The sequence below is a fragment of the Myotis brandtii genome, unplaced genomic scaffold (genome assembly GCF_000412655.1).
Source record: "Myotis brandtii unplaced genomic scaffold, ASM41265v1 scaffold1163, whole genome shotgun sequence".
NCBI classification, from domain to species: Eukaryota; Metazoa; Chordata; class Mammalia; order Chiroptera; family Vespertilionidae; genus Myotis; species Myotis brandtii.
The window spans coordinates 865495-882854 of NW_005354025.1; the positions used below are offsets into that span (position 1 = coordinate 865495).

The window sequence follows — 17360 nt, forward strand, 5'->3', positions numbered from 1 at the left end:
GTGGAGTCAATGCCAAGAAGAATCACTGCAGTATTGAAGGCAAAAGGTGGCCCAACAAAGTACTGATGGGGTGGTCATAATAATCTGGCCACTCAGTGTATATATATGCATAGCTGTGTATTTTGGAATACACCTTAAAATAAGTACTGTACTAGATTATATTACTATTCAAAAATACTCCCTGCACCTCTTACCAGGTGCCTCCCCGCAAATGATTATACTTCCTGCCTCACTGCCTACAAATTTGGCCATGTGATTTGACTTGGCCAATGAAATGTGAGCAGAACTGTTGTGTGCCACCTCTGAATGGAAGCTTTAAGAGCCATCATGTGGTTCTACCATTGTTCTTTTCCCGGTACAATGTAACCAGGAGCATTCTAGGCAGTGGCTGCCCCTTTAGTTTGGTTCTCAGAAGGATGAAACAAAGCAGACCCAGACTGACATGCAGCATGAGCAAAAAAGAACACCTAATTGTTAAAAGTCATAGAGATGTGGGGGAGGGTCATTTGTTACAGCATAACTTTCTTTATGCTGACTGATACAAATCCATCACTATTAAAATGAAAAAATGTTTATGTACCACCTACAAATACACTGCAAATTTAAAAAGCCTGGTATTAGGCATGGAGACCCCCCAAAGGTATGGTTGAATGGCCCATTTAATAGAAGAGGAAACTGAGGCTCCCAATGGGTAGGTAGTTTGTCCAAAGCCTCTCAGAAAGGGAAGGAGGCAGAGATGGCTCAGGGCACTGCTGTCTGGGGGACAGTTTAAGGGAGAGGCTATGGAATTGTCGTGTGGCCAAACAGCTGTGTCAGGGGTGTCCCTCCTAGACAATCTTCTCTCCTTGCAGAGCCCCCAACTTCTCCCCCTAGGGCCCCAAAACCACTAGAAGCTCCCCCTGGCCCGTTCCTGAAGCTTCTTATAGCGGAATGTTGGGTGATTCCTGTGAAGGAGTTAGCTGCTAACTAGAGGTGTTAACTGTTATGAAAGTGCCAGCACTAGCTAAGGTATTAGCTAATAAGGATGAACACTTCTCAAGGTGTTGGCATTTTAATAAGGGACCTTAGGAAGATCCAAACAATGTCAAGAGCCTGAGGAACAGAACACATATAGTGGCAGAATAATTTGGTTCTGCAATCCTTTCTGCCCCTGTTGTGAGCTGGGCCCTGAGCTAAGACATGCAGTTAACATGTTGCATATACACCGGGCTTTACAGTATACACAGCACTTGACAGTTTACAGATTACTTCCTCATCCATCATCAGCCCAGTGAGCTAAGCTTTGCTATCACCAATTTGCCAATGAGAGAGCTAAAGTGCAGAGAGGGGGAGTGAGTTACTCAAGGTCATGCGAGTGAGGGGGCTGGGCTTGCTTCCAGGATTATCTGACTCCCAGCTCCTTGCTTCTTGCGTGGACTACAACCTCCTAACACAATAGGGGAGTAACCACTGGGGGCCAGAGCATCTCAGTTCACATCTGCCTTCCTCATGGGCCTACGGTGAGCTCTCACCCCAAGGAGTCAGGGCCAAGGCTGGTTCTTAGAATACCCATGCCCTTCCTGCTAACTTCTCACCTTTTCAGATTCAACTCAGGTATCACCTCCTCCTGGAAACCTTCTCAGATGGCCATAGGCAGCCTCTCTTTGGGCTCCCAATATATAGGGCATGTCTTGGTCCTATACATTGCATCAAAATGATCTCTTTACGAGCTGTAGAAATCTCGGTGCCTCCAGTGCCAGACATGTAGCACAAAATAAAGAAAAGTGCTTGCGGAAGGAAGGAAGGAAGGAAGGAAGGAAGGAAGGAAGGAAGGAAGGGAGGGAGGGAGGGGAAAAGAGAAGATATGAATAGATGGATGAGAGGGAGCAAGGATGGGTGGATAGATGGATGACGAGTATGGATAAATGTCTGGATGAGAAGATGGATAGATAGAAGGATGGATGGATGGATGGATGGATGGATGGATGGATGGATGGATGGTAGAGTGGATGGGTAAATGGATGAGGGGCTGGATGGATTGATGTATGGATAGATTGAGACTGTGAAGTGCTAGGCAGTGGATGCTCAAGAATTTCTATGTGTGTGCAACAAACTGGTTGGAAGGGGGGCTTGACACTATTTTCAGACACTTTACATAAGACTCAGAAACTATCAATTGTCCACATGAAAAAAAGAAGAAAGAGGTGATGGAAATAATGAGAGTTAAAGTCCCTTTAAGCCACCTCTCAACACTCCCACTGTAGGTGTGACTATAGTAGTAATATAAAATAGCAAGATCCTGAAAATCAATGAACTTAAAAAGATTCAAAGGTTTTAAGGTTCTGTGTTTCTAAGACTCAGAATTTAAGACTCTGTGTCTTTAAGAACTCTTTATCTCTACTAACTTGAGCAACGTACTAAGTTCTAAGCACTTTACAAAGAGTAGCTCCTTTACTCCCACAACCACCCATGTTATAAACACTCTTATTATCTTAATGAGGCATGTTAAATAATTTGCCTTAGATCACACAGCTAATAAATGGCAAGACTGGGATTTGAACCCAAGGCTAGTCAGGGTCCAGAGTCCATGTATTTAACCACTGCACAATCCCACCTAAAGGAATTGAGGACACTGTACATCTCACTGTATGTCTAAGTTTCAAAGATTCAGTGCCAAGGATTAAAACGTCTGCCGTTCTGGGGCTCTGAGTATCTCCACACCCAGGAGGCTGGGCCTTTCTCCTGGGAATGGCTGGAAGAAGCCCTCAGAGGCTAAGGAAGGAAGGGAGGGAAGCCTGGCTGGCTCCTGCGAGCACCAGCCCAGCGGATGTCAGGAGCCTGGCCGTCAGTCTTCCTGTTAACCTTGGGGAAAAACACATTTGTGGCAGATAACAGGCACAAGGGTGTGCCAGCCCTCCGCCTGCTCCCCAGACTGATGGATGGGTTACATGGGCCCCCCTTGACCTGTGTGTGTACCTTTATCTGCTCGGCCAAGGGAGGCTGTTCATCATGCCGACAGCTTGGCAAGGCACACCTGCTGGGCCTGTGTTAGCCAGAGCCACCAGCATCCCAGGAGGAGAGAGAGGAGGTAATGGGAGTGGTGGGGGCAGGAGAGACACAGAGAGGAGGTCCAAGAACCCCCTGACAGAGCAACCCAGGCCCAGAATTGGCTCAGAGGATGACACTAAATTCTGGGCATGATGGGTTGCTTCTGTTTCTGGTGATACCACGGATGTGCTGTGTGACGTGGGCTAGTTACCGAACCTCTCTGGGCTGTAAAATGAGATTAAGCTTTGCCAGAAACCTAAAGGACATCCTATTTCTCCTCCTCTTACTCCACGCCTACTCACTAGGTTTGATCAGTTCTGTCTCCCAATCTGTTGTGATCCTGTTTCCACTGTGACCATCCTGATTCAGGCCACCATCATCTCTTGCCTGGATTGCCTGCTTCCTTTTCTGACCCAGATGCTTCTTTCTACACATGCCAGCCAGAGGGATCTTTGTTACAAAATCAGATCATATCGATGCCTTGCTTAACACCCACCAGTGGATCCCTGACACACTTAGAAATAAATCCAAACTGCTTTCCTGAGCTCTGCAAATTCTGGCCTCTCCTTCCCTGTCCATCACCATGTCACACCTGCTCACCAACTTACCCAGTTCCAACCACACTGCCAAGTCCTTTCCCACCTCTTGGTCTTTGCACATGCTGTTCCCTCTGATGAGTAAGCTCTTTCCCCTGTTCTTTGCATAATTGGCCAACTCCGTGTCATCCTCAGATCTCAGCTCAGTTTTCACCTCCTCTGAGAGGTCTTCCAAGCCTGAAATAATACCTCAGACTACAATCTCATGCTATCATAGCACCCAATATATGCCATTCCCAACACTTTCCAACCCAAAATTATGTTGTTAATTTATTTGTGCATTTAGATATTGTCTGTTGTCCCCACTGGAATGTATGCTTCAAAAGGTCGTGGGTTTCTGCCTTATTTACCACTGTGTCCCTGAATGCTTCCTCAATACTAAGTCGTAAATTCACCCCAGGGTCTTTGCACCAGCTGTCCCTCTGCTTAGAACCCTCTTCCCCTGTTTAATTCCTATTCACCCTTTAGATCTATGACAGATTGTATTTTCCAAAGGTTATCACCACAAAATCTTTCATCCTATTGTTCTTAGTAAAATATGATCCTGATACTCCTCCCCTTGATTTGGGGTGGCCCTACGACTTGCTTATAATGAATAGGATGCAGTGGAAGTGATACTGGGATACATCTGAGTTGAGGTCAAGGACACTGGCTCCAGAGTCCTGAGCAACCATGTAAGCAGCATGACTGTCCAGAGGACACCATGCTCTGAGGAAGCCCGAGCTAGCCTATGCAGGAAACCACATGGAGAAGACCCAAGATTACATGCAGAGAGGGAAAGAGATGCCGCAGCCCCCCAGCTGCTCCAGCCCCAGCCACCATCTGACTGAGGCCTCGTGAGGGGCCCTGAACCAGGACTGTTCAGCAGGGCCCTTCCAGAATTCCTGATCCACAGAAACCATGAGCAACGACAGAAACACTGCTGTTGATTTAGCCACTGGGCTCATTTGTTAGGTAGTATAGATAACCAGCACAAGATCTCAGCTCATGCATCACCTCCTCTGGGAAGCCCTCCCTAACCAGGAGCACTAGGTCAGGTCCCCCTAGTTCTTTTTTCTTTTTCTTTATAACATGTATCACAATTGGTAATTAAATAGTTATTTACAAGATGGTTGGTTTTTGTCTCTGTCTCTTCCACTAACATGTGAGCTCTGTGAGGGGGAAGGGATCATTGTCTTGCTCACCAGCATCTTGAACAGTGCCTGACTCATAATAGCTGCTCAGTAAATACCACTGAATTAATGATTTCTTTAAAGTTTCACACCGGCCTTGCAAAGTGGGCTCTGTTGTCTCCATTTTGCATGAAAAGAAACTGAGACTCAGAGATGTTTAGTCCTGGTTCAAGGCCACACACCACAACAGGATTCTAGCCTGATTCTCTCTGACCCCATCTCCTGACAGGTGGGGAGGGCTTAGGTGCTAAGATCCCAGAAGTGGGAGCTGAAAGGGACCACCATGTCCTTTGGTTTTACACTTGGAGAAAGACTGGCCCAGAGAGGAGAAGGGACATTCCCAAGGTCACAGAGCTCACCAGTGTTCTGGCTGGGACAAGACCCAGAGCCCACATTCCTGGCCTAGAGCTCCTCTACCTACACCCTCACAGCTGCCCCGAAGACCTGCTATGCAAAAAGGGCAAGGCCAGTCTCCAGGAGGGACAGAGACAGGAAAATACACTGTCCCTTTGGGAAGAAGAGAACCCAAATTTCTCTACACAGAGCAAAGGAGATAGGAAAAGCAATTATTTATGGAAATGTAAAAGATATCTACAAGCCTAAAAGATCTCTCTCTTAACAAGCCTATATTATTTCCACCTTCCACAAGAGGAAACTGAGGCTCAGAGAAGTTAGAGGACTTACCTGAGGTTGCCAGGATTGTAAGTGGCAGGGTCAAGATTTAAAACCAGATTGACCTGTCGCCAGGGCTTCTTCTAGCATGCCAGGCTGCCTTGCCAGGAGCTAAGGGCTTCTTCTAGCATGCCAGGCTGCCTTGCCAGGAGCTAAGGGGGCCCTGAGGTCACATAAGAATAAAGAATCAAGAAGGGCTGCATGGAGGAGGAAGCACCGGAATTAAGCCTTCAAAGAAGTAGCATGATTTCTAAAGACTGAGCTGGGGAGAGCATTCCAAGGGAAGAAGAGGAGTGTGGGCAGGAGTGCAGGCAGATCTGGTGATCCTGAGGGAGGTGTGCGGGCTGAGGCGGAGACGGATGGTCTGTGCTGGCCCTCAGCAGCCAGGGCCAGGGCTGGAGCCTGCTGCTCCCGCCCGCCCGCCGTCACCTCTGCAGCCCCCAGTCACCTTCCCTGGCACCCACCCCCACCCTTGCCACCTCACCTCAGCCAGAGCAAGGACTGGAAAATAGATGAGTCTGTTTATGAAGCCCATAATGTTGCCAACAAAACAAGGCACTCAGCAGAGCAGCTCGGCACCTCTAATGGGATATTATTTATGTCATTTTCCTCCCGGCGCTGGAGCCATTACCGCCCGGGATGGCGCTCCGTCACCCTCCACTCCTCCAGTGATGCTCCAATGTCACGCTGAAGGATGTGCACTGCAGCCATCATGGCTGGGCCTGGGGGCGGGGAGCTGGGCCGGATGGTAGGGCAGTCCTGCACGCTTCCCATCAGAGGCCCCTGGGCCCACTTCTGCCAATGGGATCCAGCTTGTCCTGAGTTGCTCTTGGTGCTGGCCATCCTGCCAGGCATTAAGAGTCCCCCCATAACTCCCCATTGCCCCACTGATCAAGTCCCCTGTCTCCAGTCAGTTAATGAGGCCTCTAGGCTTTGGCTCCTGCCCACCTATCTAACTTCAGCTCTGGCCACTTTGCTTAAATTCCCGACTCAGACAGACCTGGTGCACCAAATCCAATTCATGCACCTTCCCAGACTGACTCAGTCCTACCTGATCCCTCCTGCCAGTGGCAAGCCTGGCCTCTGCCTTTGCCTCATCTTCTAAGCCAGCGGCCTCAGTCTCCCCCAGGTGCAGGTCAGTCTTCCTCATGACCTCCATCAAGCCGAACTGCAGCAGCTGACACTTGGGTCTAATCCACCGAGAGAGGCTCTGGATCCTTCTGCCACTTTCACATTCAAGATAAAGCTCCATGCACGGGATGTGGGACCCAGCTTCCCCAGGGCTTCCAGAGGCACCAAGTAATAGCACCTCAAGGAGCAAATTGGGACTCCGGGCTTACCTCTCACCTCTCATGGATCCCCTCCTGCAGGCCGCCCCCAAGCTGCTCCCACCTTGCAGGTTCCTGGCCCATGTGGAGATGAAGCGGGAAGCCTGCCCAGTGTAGCTTGCGGACACCTGAGCAGCTCCACCACCTCAACAGCTCTCATGGGAGCTGAGGGTTAGACTTCACCCCCAGTACGAGATCTTCCGGGGCCACCTCCTAATTTTATAGGCGGAGGAACAGTAACTGGAGCCACTTCACTGTGCACCTATGTGCCTGGCACTTTTACACGTATTCTTATTGTTTTTGCAATATTTCACCCCTTATGGGTGAAGAACTGAGGCTCAGAGAGGGAGAGTGACTTGCCCAGGGCCACAGGACTAATAAGCTCTGAAGCTGAGATGAAAACACAGGTTGGTCCAACTCCACAGGCGTGAGGTTTCCATTACACTTAGTTTTAAGATAGGAATCAGGAGCATTTCAGCCCCTGGAACCAGACTGCCTGCTTCCATCACATTTCTCTCTTCTGAGTCTCAGTGTCCCAATCTGTAAAATGGGGATAAGACTACCCTTGCACAGATTCACCCCATATACCAGCTGAGTAAGAAATGAGAATTCAGAGAGGTAAAGTGGCTTCTCCAAAGGCCCTCGAGAGGAGGTGATGAGGGTGGACTTGAACCAGGCTGCCTGACTCAGGTGCTGGGTACTTTCTGCCCCACCTCCCTGTCTCCTTGGCCCTGGGTGGAGTCAGTGCGGCCAAGTGTGCAGCGCTGGGAGTTTTGGGTCGGGACTGAAAGAGCACTGGCTTGGCGGCTGCTGGATGGGGCCTGGCTCCTGATGGGACTTTGTCCCCAAGCCTCACTCCTGGTTCCTGGGAAGGGCCACAAAGTGCAACAGCCCTGTCGGCTGCCCAGAGGGCCCTCCTGGGCTTAGAGGAGTCAAAGGAAGTCTGGTGAGGATGCTTGTTGAAGAGGGGCTCCAGGAACAGAGGGTTGAAGCCAACTGGGCCATGACCCAAGGGCACTGGGCTGGGCCAGGCCTAACCCCAGCCAGAGACCTGACCCAGACAAAGCCTGTGTAGCTTGTCCCTGCCCTGCCTTTCCTCCCTGATGACCGTGGCACCCCTGCCAGCTGGACCACCAGCCTCCCACCATGAGAGAACTTGGCCCATGGATTCAGACAGCTGCAGGCTTGAATCTCAGCTCTGCCCCTCTGGAGCTGGCATGTCTCTGAGCCTTGGTTTCTGCATCTGTAAATTGGAGACAACAAGTCCCAGCTCATGGAGTCCATCACGGAGATTAGAGAGAAGAGACATAAGGAATGGGGCACATAGCAGGTATCAAGGAATCCCTGGTGGCATCTTCTCTTGGTTCACACACACCCTTGGGAGGAGATACTTTGGAGAATCAAGTCATCAAAGACGGGTCCTGCCTTCAGGAAATCCACATGCTTGGGGAGGTGGAAAGGCTGAAGGGGAAACACTTTGGGTTTGGACCAGATCATCCTGGGTTTGAGTCCTGTGTGACCTCAGGAGAGTAGCTTAATTTCTCTGGACTTGCTTCCTCATCCATACAAGGGAGCTCATAATTCCTGTAATCGGGAGCATCCAGTGAGAGAATGGGATTGAAGGTGCTGTGTGAACTGCAAAGTCCTGTCCAGATGATAGTGCTGTCATCGGCCAGCTATTCCAGAGCATAGCGTGCTAAGCAGATCTCCTTGAGTGCTAAGGAAAGGAGGGAGGGGGAGAAAGGGAGGGTGCTGACTGAGCCCCCAGGGTGTACCGGGCTCCTTCTGAAGGCTTCACATGGAATTCGCATACTGCCCAGGAGAGGGCCATTTTCCCCCCGGCAAGTGTAGGGAATCATGGGATATTCTCTTCTCTGCTGTTCCCATTTTTTCAGGTAAAGGAGCATACCCAGAAGGACAAGGTGACTGCCCCAGGTCACACCTCTGGCAGGTGAAGGAGCTGGATTTCCACCACCAGGCTGAGTGGATGACCAGGGTATCTGAGGGCCAGAGATATTAAAGGAGGAGGCAGGGGACAAAGGCTCCAGGTTTTCTCTCCCCTTCCCTGGTATCCTCTTGGGGTCAAGAGTGGGCACCAGGATGGGTGTGGAGGTGGCCTATGCCCATCAGCGAGGAGTCTGGATCCGGGTGCCACTGCCAGCCCCCAGCTGTCTCCTGACATTCTGTCTAAGCTTAAGAATCTCCTGCCTGGAATATCAAGCCCCTTTTAGTAGCCCTCTCTGCCTTCTGTCCCCTCAACCCCATCCAGGCTATCTTGGACATTTTAAATCCCAGAGTTGGTCATGCCCCACCTTGCTCAAACCCCTTCAGTGACTCTCACCGCCCTGGAACAGAGTCCAAACCCTCCCCTCAGCATTGAAAGATCCCTTGTTCTTACCTCCTCTTCCTTCTCACACACACACACACACACACACACACACACACACACACACACACACACCAGGAGCCCGCAGCTCCTCCTACACCTCTGCTTTTGCTCCTGCTCTTTCCTCCACTGGGACACTGGGCTCCTGGAGGCTCTGCTCACATGATGCCTCCTCTGAGACTGTGCCCTTGAACTTCCATGTCAGGATTACTTGCTTCTTCCCAGCAGACCCTCATCAATGGTTTCCTCCTCCATTCGAGCACACATACTAGTAATCACAGATCAATGGCCCTCATTCACAGAGCACTCCTAGTACTCTTTTTGACTCCTTACAACACCTTTGACCACCCCCACTTTACGGATGAAGAAACTGAGGCTCAGAGGTATAAGAAATTCTCCTAAAGTCAGACACCAAGCATGCCCAGGCATTCCGACTCCAGAGACAATAACCGTAACTCCTCTATTGTACCACTTTGCTGTGAGTCCCCCCGCCTACTTTAAGGGGTGGGGGTCCTGTGTGGTTCATTTAGATTTCACTAGCACTTAACCCTGTGCCCAGAACTGGTAGGATCATTTATTGCATCCATGTGTTTTGAATGAAGTGTGAGATAACAGAGTGGCTGAGTCATAAACACACTCTGTACTTTATTGAGCACCTACTATGTGCTGGGCATTAATCTATGTGTTGGGAATAGAGCAGGGAGTAAAACGCAAAAATCTCTGCATCAGGGAGTCTGATGAGAGGAGACAATCTGCTGGAAAGAAACAGGCAACATAAAATAAGTAAATAAAGGATCGATGATGAAAAGGGCTATTGAGAGAAATTAAGTGGGGGATGACAGCATGGGCACGTGGGTGTCCAAAGGAGAGGCCCCTCTTCTGGGGTCCACTGGGAGAAGGTGATCCAAGAGGAGACAGCTCTTCGTGTGGGGGTAAAGGGCAGCATGGAGGGGTAGGGTGGGAGAGCAGCTGGGTAACGGGTAGGTGGGCCCAGGGTGAGGTCCCGCTCCCTTCTCCCCCACTTGCCTTGCCCTCACTTCCTTCACCTTCCTGTCTCCTGATCCTCTAACAGGCTCAGAAAAAAACAGCCCATGGAAGGAGCCATCCAACCCCCCACCCCCCACGTGCCCCTCCCCCTTTCCCAACTCCCCCCAACCTCAGCTGTGACATGGAGGCACTAAAGGTAGCAGCGTGACGGGAAATGGCAGCCAAATTACTGCTTCCTCGTTGCCCTTATTTATGGTCCTCACTGTCTTCGCTCCTGCCCTCCGGCCCAGGGCTGGAGGGAGGGGGAGGAGGGCTATTCTCTGTCTGCCTAGCACATGATGACCTTGGCACATGATGTCCTTGAGGATCCCTAGAGGAGCAGTGGCTTTTGGAACCTGGGTCCCTGCTTTTCATCTGGCAGCCCCAGGCATCCCAGTTTTATTCAAGCTGGGGTAGGAGAGGGGACTGACCCTTAGAAGACCTCTGTGCCAGGCATTCCATGCACATAGTTTCCTTCATGCCTTACAAGCATCCTATTGCTCGTGTAAGAAATGAGCAAACTAAGGCTCAGAGAGATTCGTTAATAAGCCCAAGGTCACACAGCAAGAAAAAAGGCAGATCAGGATTTGAACTCAGGTTGCTCTGATTCAAAGGCCTTCACTTTGCCATCTAGAACTCTGGGCTTCAAAGTCACTCTTTCTGTCTCTTGAAGCTCCTAGCAAAGTCCAATGCAAATCATCAGTGAGCCACAGACAGAATATAGTAGGGTCTCAAAGCAGCTTGGGCTATAAGACCAGACAAGCCTTAAGTTCTAGCCTCAACTATACCACATCATAACTGGGACCGCAGGCAAGTCTCTTTCCCTCTCTGGGCCTCAATTTCCCCATCTGTAAAATGAACAGAATGATACCCTTCCTCTTAACCTGTTTTTAAGGGTGGACGAGATGGATGCCAGGCAAGAAAGTCTTTGAAGAAGGCGCTGTTAGGAGACAGTGCAGTCATGGTGCAATCAAAATCCAGGAGAGGGTTAAGGAGAAAGGAGCTTTTATTGTTCCAGCAGCGGCAGCATCTTTGCAGCAAACTTCACCTGTTTACAGTCCATTAGAAGCCATTATTGCTGTGTCTGGGGCAGATGCACACCCCTGACCTTGACGCGTGTCTGACAGCCGCAGGAAGCAATCTGGGGAGCAGGAGTCATTCTGGCAGCATTTAAAGGGCCGCAAGGGGCTGAAGGCCTCTTCCAGTGTCCTTCTCCCTCCCAACTCCTAGTCCACAACCTCTGCCATCCAGAGGACGGAGGAAGGGGCCCAGCTCACATTCCAAGTGCCCAGGCGTCCCCCAGCCCTCTTGGGGGTTCTCCAGATCACCACCTTTACATTTCTACCTTAGAAGAGCAATAAGTGAGTTAGGAAGAAACAAATAGACAGCTAGGCCTGCAGGGACCTCAGAGGAGTTTAGTGCAACCTCCTCCTAGTGTCCAAGAAAGGAAGGGACGTGCCCAAGGTCAGGAGAGCCAGAAAGAGAACTGAGCTGCCGAGGCTTTGAGATGCTGATTGGGAGGGGGGGGGCGGTTCAGGCAGTGACCACTGGCGTGTTGGCAGTAGGCAGGGCAGAGAGGAGGGTTTTATATCATATTGCATAGGCAGTTGTCACCTCTGGCTTCAAGAAAGGCAGACCCTGGGTGCGGGTGGCTCCAAGCCAAGCTTCTTCTCACCAGCTTCAACGGCCTGGGAGAGAGAGGGAGGGAGGGCAGGAGATGCTGCTGCCAATGGAAAACCAGCAGAGTCTCAAAGCCCTTGCTTTCCTTTTCTGCCCAACTCCCCTTTTCTGCCTTTTCATAGTGTTCCCCAAAATATTCAGTGCTCCCAGATCTTATCTTTATTCTCCTTCAACACTATTTTTTCAAGAAAAAATTCAAAATCTCACTCATACTCAAGTGCAAATGACTGACAACTCTAAGGCAGTGGCACTCCCTCATATTTTAGCAGGACTTTAAGAAAGAAATAGGAAGAGAACCACACATCTCCCCTTCCCCACCTAATTACAGTACCATCTTTCACTAGTAAGTTCTTATCTTTCAGGCTAGCACTCAAACGTTTCTCCTTCTGGCCCTAGCTGGTTTGGCTCAGTGGATAGAGTGTTGGCCTGTGGACCGAAGGGTCCCAGGTTTGATTCCAGTTAAGGGCACATGCCCGGGTTGCAGGCTCAATCCCCAGTAGGGGGTGTGCAGGAGGCAGCTGATCAATGATTCTCTCTCATCATTGATGTTTCTATCTCTCTCTTTTCCCTTACTCTCTCTGAAATCAATTAAAAAATATTTTTTTTAAAAAAGTTTCTCCTTCTGGAAGCCTTCCTCAATGCCCCTCCCCACACACACACACACACACCTCCCCACCCACGCCGGCTGACCTGCATCTCTCTTATACACCCTCCCAGAACTGAGTTCCTTCTCTTTAGAGACCTTCATCTTTTGGTGTGATTACTTCTTGCACAGCTGTCCCCTGCACTATACTTTTTTGCTCTCCAGTGTATATTCAGCAACTAGGAAAGTACCAGCACATAGGAGATGCTCAATAAATATCTTTTGAATGAATACATGAAGTTTTGCGTGAATGAAGCCTGAGACAGCTATAGAGTTTGGACTCTGCCTTCATTCCATGAAAAACAGCCCCTGAAAGTAGTGACACTCTCCGATGACATGTAGTGCAGGGGTGGGGACTGTCCAGCCCATGGGCCATATAAGGCCAGCGAAATCATTTGGTTTGGCCCTGAGAAGTTATTAGGGGTGACTTAATTAAATGTTTGACCAAATATAGCAGGCTAATTTTTTAAATATATATTTTTATTGATTTCAGAGAGGAAGGGAGAGGGAGGGGGGGGAGAGAGAAAGAGAGAGAGAGAGAGAGAGAGAGAGAGAGAGAGAGACTAATTGGCTATCTCCTGTACACCCCACACTGGGGATCCAGCCCACAACCTGAGCATGTGCCCTGACCAGGAATTGAACCTGACCTCCTGGTTCATACATCGATGCTCAATCACTGAGCCACGCCAGTAGGCGAGCAGGCTAATTTTTAAGTTGATGATTTTGTATGGCCCATGAATGATGGCATAAATATCCAAATGGCCCTTGACAGAAAAATGGTTCCCCATCCCTGCTGTAGTGGATCCCATTAGTGCCTAATCCAGACCCCTTTTCCCAGGCACACACCCATCCTTCTGCTGCCTTAGGGTTGGATGCCTGCTCAATGGCTGCTCCCTTCTCTGCAAAATTGCCCTTAGCTGATCGAGGCCACCTCTTCTGGGAGGTTCCAACTCCCTTTCTCAGCCCAGGGCAGCCCACAGCCAGTGACAGCTGGCAATGGGGTACAAAAGGTTGCCCTCCTTATCTCAGGTCAGGGACCACCCTGTGGTGCCATTTATGCTCCAGAGCCCTCTGTGGGTCAAGCCAAGGGTAGACTTTACCTGAGATAACATCCTTGCTTGTCCCCTTCCCTCTCCTTCTCCTGCTCCCCTCCCTCCTTAGTGGTTTTTCTAAAGAGCACTACGTCAATAAACCCCGTGCACCGATTCCCTATCTGCTCTGCTTCTGGGACCCCCAACCTGGAACACCACTTCCCAAGTTTGTCATGGGCTCTAGGTTAATGACCTTTCCCTATTGAAGAATTAGTATTTATTAAGCACTCACTATGTGCCAGAGTCCATGCTGGATGCTTTATATTATCATTTATGTCTATCGCAAGCACCTGATGAGATAGGTCCTATTATTATCCCCATGTTGTAGAAGAATACTGAGGGTCAGAGAGCGTTCATGACTTGCTCAAGGTCATACGGTGGATAAATAGTGAAAAAGGGATTTGAACCCAGTTCTAACCAGTGAGGTGATGATGGCTACTATCATTGTAAAACAGGATGACTATTGTAATAGCACAGGCAAAAGAAGGAAAATCAGGAGCTGGGGAGGATGGTAAAGAAGACTTCTCAAAGGAGGAAACATTTGAATCTTGAATGATTAGGAGCTTTTCAGGTAGATGACGGGGAGGGAAGGTATGCAAGAAAGAGGGAACAGCATGTGCAAAGGCAAAGCGGCAGAAATAAGCATGTGTTTCATATGGTTTCAACAAAAAGTGCGATGTACATTGAAAGATATGCTTCAGATATAGGCTGGGACTAAGCAGAGGAGTAACGTGGGGTAATAATAATAACATAATGTCCAGGATGGAAGATGGATTGGAGAGAAAGACCAGACTCCAGGAGGCTAGTTAGGGGAAAGAGGGTGAGGTCTTTTAAAGCTATGAGGATAAAGAAACGTGGGTAAATTCAAGAGAGAGTGATCTGGGAGATAAAAATAGCAAGATTGGGAGGATGAATACGGGAAATGAGGGAGAAGGAGCCTCGATAATGTCCAGGTATCTGTCTAGGATAGTGCCACTTTCTGAAGTGAGAAAAAAAGGGCAGGTTTGGGCAGGAAGAGGAAGAGCTCAGCGCTGGACACGCCAATTGAGGATTTCTCCAGGGAACACTGGCAGCTCAGGGGGCAGTAGGTAAATGGCATATCCCTGCTGCAGCTCAGGAGAGAGGTGTGAGTTGTTCTGTATCAAAAACTCTGATTGGCTCTTTGTGACATCATAGAATTGGGAGGGGAGTAGTAAATGAAGCCCTTGACCATAAAAATATTGACTGGTCTAACTGTCTTTTGTGTTGAACTCATTGTCCCAGATGAGTTTGCCAGAATTGAATTATTTCAAACTAAGCTCTCTGGACTTTTTCAAAAATTTTTAGGATCATGAGCTTCCTGCTGCCAGGTGCCTTCTCCCCACCCCCCTGCACCCTGACCAAATCCTTTACCCACCTCTCCCCCACATTGCCTTTCCAAAAAAAGAAAGGGGGAAAAACGGTGGAATGGATGATTTGGGAGCTGAAAACCTCCAAATGGGGAGGTTATATCCTCGAGACAGCAGCATCCATCACCACATTTTCATTATTAAGTAACATCGCAGTATGCTGGGCTGATTCTGCACCTTATCTGAACCTAGCAGCTGTGCCCTAAATTCCAGCCGTGGCGCCTGTCTGCAGGAATTCAGTTGCCTGTGTTTAAAATGAGTGTTAGCATCTATCATTTCCCCACACCAAATGGTTTTGTGTCGGTGGTTGGCAGAGCTAATCTGTCACTGGGGTACTCCACTGCCCGGCTCGATACCCTCTTCGTCACTGTTGGGGAGAGAAGAACGGGAGGCCCCCAGGATGGGGGAAATGTCACTGTGAGGACAACTGCAACATTTGGGACTCTCTCTCTCTCTCTCTCTCTCTCTCTCTCTCTCTCACACACACACACACACACACACACACACACAAATGGGGGTAAGAGAAATGCCATCTGCGTGTATTACAGGCTCTGACTTCCTATGCCACTGATTCTGGGCAGTCTGGGGTCTTCCGTCATCTATCCTTTGGGTCAGTGTGGAAGTTGGTGGGACTTTGCCACAGACCTCAGGGCATGACTGTGGTGTTGAATGGCTTTGGTGCTGTCCGTGGTTTTCGGCTCTCGAGGGTGCAGAATCAAGAGTATGTGCTGAAGAGGATAATACACCATCTGGTATGATATGTCTCAACCTCTTTTGAGACTCAAAAACCTTTTAGGACCCTCTACTCAGATAAATATACAAAACCCAAATTTTGCTCATCCACACCAGATACAGTTTAACTTCCTTGTTTTACAGAGGGAGTAGCTGGGCCTCATGCAGAGGAAGCTATTTGTCAAATTTTTCCGTGTTTGAGCAGGAAGAATTTTGGGCAGGGTAAATGAATCTAAGGAGTGAGATCTAGTTGGAAAATAAGGGTTTCGGAGCCCTAAAGAACTGGGTTTGAGTAAGCTTGTTGTTACTAGTTTTGTGGCTTGGGGCAAGTAGATACACTCTCCAAAATTCAGTTTTCTCATCTGTGAAACTGGGTGGTAACATCTAGTTTGTAGGATTTCGATAAGGATTAGTGTTAGTGAGCATGACATGCTGTGTTGGGTGCTGCGATGCACACCCAGACCCCCCTTCAGAACTGAAGGATTTATGCCACCAGTGAGGTTGCCATTGGCAGAAAGCCACCAGCGATCAGTCCCTTACAGGAAGTGCCTCAGCTGAAGAGAGCTGGTAACACCTCTTCCTGGGGCAGCCTGCATCCAATAACGGATATGGCAGTGTAAAGGCTCACCCCAACTCTGGGCAACTCTGAAATATCATCCCAGCATCAGAACCATCCATAGGGTTGGCTGAGGCCTCACAGCCCTACTTTTCCTCTGCCCAGGCCCACTTCCTTCCCTTCCATCCACAGGTGTTGACCCTAAGAGCACTCCCTCACAAGCACCCTGCATGCTGACCGCCACCTTCGAATCTGCCTCCCAGAGAACCCAATCTATGATGCAAGGCCAGTCCTGTTGGTTAAAAGGCTCTTGGGTGTTTTCCTGGTTGAAAAGCTGTTAGTTCTGGTCTTTCCACTGGCCCAGTCCTCTTCTCCCTCAGTCCACTGATTTGATGCCTCTTGGAAGAAGATATTTGGGCTCCTGTGATTCTTTCCGTCCAACCCTCGGCCTCTAGGCATCAGAATGCCTCAATCTGACCAGGCAGAGGTGCCTAAGCTACCTGATGAAGAGTCACTCAGACACCCCCCTCCCAGCTCCCCCCTGGAGATGCTCACTTCCCCCTCATATTCATTTGGTCCTCAAAGCATGCCCGGGCAGGAGCAGCAGTATCTGCAGCCAGAAAACTCACCTGTTCAATATTCAGCCAATGGTTGATGGGCGCATGCTGTGTGGAAGGCTCTTACCTTAGGGAGCTACAGGAAGAGATGTTCATTCACTCCGTTGGCCATTCCACCAATACTTATGGAGCCAAGCCTTCTGTTGTGCCCTGGAGAGACAATGGTGAACAAGAAAGATGAGATCACTGCCCCCAAAAGGCCACAGCTTAGCATCTCCCATTCCAGTAGGTTTTCCTCAGGGTTTTGTTCCTTCTTAGTTATTAGGGAGCTCTTCCTTCTGCTAATCAAAATCCCTTTGACTTTAAACTTGTCACATGCTTATTTTCCATCCCGTGTGGCTCTTATCTCACCTTTGAAGAGCCTCCTACCCACCAGTCCTTGCATATCTCTCACCTTCTCCCTTTTTAAGCCAGAATCATCTTTTTCAGATAACTCTAAGCTTAAT

General features: G+C 49.4%; 1 long non-coding RNA gene across 1 annotated transcript in view; it reads right to left on the minus strand.

Annotated features, from left to right (window-relative positions):
• The window catches only part of LOC102258951, a 53329-nt gene extending 36273 nt beyond the window's left edge, over window positions 1–17056 (minus strand). Inside the window, exon 1 of the long non-coding RNA XR_001359598.1 lies at window positions 16982–17056. This is a non-coding gene — a long non-coding RNA (uncharacterized LOC102258951). The remainder of the gene's footprint in view (window positions 1–16981) is intronic.
• Window positions 17057–17360: the final 304 nt, after the last annotated feature.